Consider the following 3,974-nt stretch of genomic DNA (forward strand, 5'->3'; position numbering starts at 1 on the left):
AGAGAGAGAGAGAGAGAGAGAGAGAGAGAGAGAGAGAGAGAGAGAGAGAGAGAGAGTCATAATAAATAATCTTACTTACAAACAATAAAAATTGAAAGTTAAAAAGGATACTTTAAAAGATCCCTATTTCTGATATTGGACCAGTGCTTAGCCCATAAGCTCCATCTGCTCCTTTGAAATTTTGTTTGACTTCCAGGTGAGCTCTTGGATATGGAATGAAATGAGACATGCTATTGACTCTCCACCACTGTTTCCTGGAACAGAGTGTCCTGTAATAAGGCCCAAGGCATGGAGTTGGGGCTGAACTCTGGTATGGTTTTTTTCCAGTGTTGTAAAATGGCAGCTTTAAGCACTTTCATGGGCCAGTACTAGAAATTTAGACTCCTCCTATGAAGTTTATAAAGGAGGACGGTAGACCATGAGGTGGTACTTCCAGTAGCAGAAGTCAGTCTCTTAGCTCTCAACTGATTTTAAGTAGGGTTGTAGAATGCACACAGGCTGCAAACACACCCCCCCCACACACCACATACACACACACACACCCCACACCACACCTCCCCCACACATACACACCCACACCACACACACCACACCACACACATACATACACATACACCACACACACATATACCACACACACATATCAAATACACACACACCATACACACACACCACACCACACACATACACACACACCTTACACACACACACCCCACACCACACACACCACACAAACACACACATACACACCCACACCACACACACCACACACATACACCACACACACACACACACCACACCACACACATACACCACACACACACACACACCACACCACACACATACACACACTACAGAAACAAACAACCAAGAACATCTACTTTCTACAATCACAACATCCCAAAAGAGTTACCAAGGATGATGTTTTGGTAAATATTCCTATCTGTTTATTAAGAACAAAGGTCTTGCATGCTTAGCAGAACAGGTGTGGTAAAAACTCGAGATACAGAATGCTGGCATCAATTGTTTAAATCACTGTAGATGCGTGAAGGTAGCAGGTGTTAGAGGGATAAAGAGTTGCTAGGTTCTCCGAACTACTCTGTGTGGATATGCCAAAGGAAAGATTAGGTGAGGATGAGAAATTCTCAACAACAAAGGCGGGCTTGGGTCTTACTGAGGCCCTTTCTTAATTAAAAGAATGATGTGATCCACACATCCAGTTCTGTCTCTGCCTTACAGCGACAGTCCCAAGACAGATGGGACCAGAGAGTCAGCAGTGACATGAGTGTCAGACATAACATTAAGAATAGGGACCACTAGGACCTGACTGAGCTGAGGGTTGCCTACAACACTTCTGAAAATGGCCACCATAAGAAATTCAGCTGTGGACAAAGGAATAAAACCAAAAGCAGGGATTTAACTTTGTAGGCCTTGCTTCAAGGACTTCAAGAAAGCAATGGTTTATTGTATGTTTCTAGAAGTGTCGAAAGTAAACTGGGAGATGCTCACTGACCCAGATTATAAGTAAGAGAAGCAGCATTTTCACACGGTCACTGCTGATTTTACCAAATGGGGACCTCTCCATAGCCTGCAAGAATAAGAAGTTGTTCCGAAGGTAGCACAATAGCTCTTCCTTGGCTATTGCACAAAATCTATTTCTTAGCACAGCGCCAAAATTTTGGGTTTTTGTTGTTGCTGCTGGTGTTTTGTTTTGCTGGCTTCAAAAAATATATAAATCCTATTTAGTGTGCTGGGGGACAGGGAAGCACACGTGTAATGCCATCCCTTCCTCTGTTACTTTCTTCTTGCATGTGTATCATTAGTACTGGCAGCTTTAGATGCTCAAAAGCTAGGGAAACTGAGATCTAGTGAAACCCTGCACTCACCTTCTCTACCATTGTGGTGTTTGGACTATAGAACACAGAAAACAGTACTGGGTCAGCCTCTGCCTTCTCTTCTCGAGGCGGGGCTGGGGAGGGCAGGGCTTACCCGGCCGCCCTTTGAATCCAGGTGCCCTTTTCATCTTTGACCACTGACAGCCTCCTTCTTGATCTCAGATCAGCCTTTCAAACTTACACTTGCACTTCTGCATTAATTTGATCTCTTCAAATGCAGCTGCAATCCATTTTCTTTGAATTTTCCTGCCTTTGCTGAATTTGTTAAAGTCCAGACCCAAAGTCCCTTGAGGCAGGAATCTTTTTATTCCCTATATAATTCTTTTGAGCGGTCATGTGTTGGCATCAGAATCTAAACTAACTTTTATTTAAGTTGGGTTTTGCCCCTAACTGGTGTGAAGCTCCCTGGAAAGCCATTACCCATGCTGGAGAGATGGACTGATTGCAACCTCTTTGTCTCCTTATTACCCTCTTTATATGAGTATCAGTAAAAACTTGGGAATCAGTTCCCATTAATTACCAAATTAAGAATATCATTGGATTGCATCTGAGACAGATACAACAGATATTTTCCATGCTTTTCTAAACCTATCTGCTATCCCCAACAATTTGCTAAAAAGCAATTTGCTGAAAGTGATGATTTAGTGCTAATTTTTAGTCTGTGACTATAAAAGTTCATAGAACCCATCTCCACAATGGCACATGTCGTTTGGGACCAGCTGAATCAATGCTCCCATTCCAAAGCCACTTCAATTTGACTCAGAATAAACTAGCTCACATCTCTTTGGAAGTGCTAGCATCTTTTGCCGCTATAGTGGCTAATGTTCTTCAAGGAGAGGAAGTGACACATGTCAGGGACATCGTGTATTTTTGTTTTAGAGAAGGTCTCACTGCTGGCCTAGAACTCACTATGTAGACCAGGCTGGCTTCAAACTCAGTAGGCTGCTTCTGCCTCCTGTATTCCTGGACTAAATGCATATACCAACACAAGCACTTAAGGGCATAGTATTTTATATGCACAATATCCTTCAATACATGTCTCAACACCATTTTCTGTTTTATAGAAGAGACTCTAAGAGAGAAAGTCGCCTGGTTAAACCCCAGGTTTGCTGATGATAAACTCTTATGCCTTTTCCTTATTTGCCTAATATGTGTACTGGAGACCACTGGGACCTATGTTCTATTGACTCAGCTCCTTAACTCCTTTACAGTTTCGACACCATTTAGACCAAACTCTATGGTGGGCTAAGGACAAATTATTCCCAACTGGGCATAGTGTCACAAGCCTTTAATCCCCGCACCTGGGAGGCAGAGGCAGGTGGATCTATGTGAATTCATGGCCAGTCTGCTTTACAAAGTAAGTTCCAGGATAGCCAGGGCTGTGTGGAGAGATCCTGTTTTGTTTTGTTTTGAAGTGAAATTCTATCTCAAAAATAAAAAGAGAGATAGAGAAAGAAAGGAAAGAGAGCAAGAAGGGCAAAAAGAACAAGGGTTTTAAAGATTTACAGCCCAAGAAGCTAACTTGAAGTAATAGGTACAGTCGGTTCAGTGGCTCTGATCGCTGAACTCAGGCAAACGCTGCGAAGCACCAATTCCACTCCTCACTATACATTCAGCACACACTTATCCACGTGTGTCAGAGCATCTTCATAGTAAGATGGCTCAAGATGAAGAGGGCCAGAAGCAAATATAGAATGGGTAAACACTTGTAGAGAGAGCCCGCCCTTTGGGGGCGGGACGGCCTCGGGCAAATGTCTATAAATTGGGGTGCACAGACGCTGGTGACCCCTTCTTCCTGTTTCCTGTTTCTGGGCATCGCGGGAACTTCGGTTGCACCACCTCAGCGGCAGACTTGGTGTGATTCAAGGTAACTTCATAATATTTTACTGTTGATGGATGGAAAATAGTTACAACCCACTGAGGATCAGTAAGTATTGATTTTTTTATACATATATCTATATGTTCTATTGAACACTTCTTTATAAATATATAGAGCTGGTTTTGGATTTGGACTATGGCTCAGTCCCTTTTCGATTTCAAGCCTGTTGATAAGAGATATCTCAGAGTTCCTGTCTCAGA

General features: G+C 42.8%; 1 protein-coding gene across 2 annotated transcripts in view; it reads right to left on the reverse strand.

Annotated features, from left to right (window-relative positions):
- Cdkal1 (CDK5 regulatory subunit associated protein 1 like 1) overlaps positions 1-3,974 on the reverse strand; it is a 549,403-nt gene that overhangs the window by 20,996 nt on the left and 524,433 nt on the right. The gene's annotated exons all lie outside the window — the stretch shown is intronic.

Source organism: Microtus ochrogaster, chromosome 16 (genome assembly GCF_000317375.1).
Source record: "Microtus ochrogaster isolate Prairie Vole_2 chromosome 16, MicOch1.0, whole genome shotgun sequence".
Taxonomy (NCBI): domain Eukaryota; kingdom Metazoa; phylum Chordata; class Mammalia; order Rodentia; family Cricetidae; genus Microtus; species Microtus ochrogaster.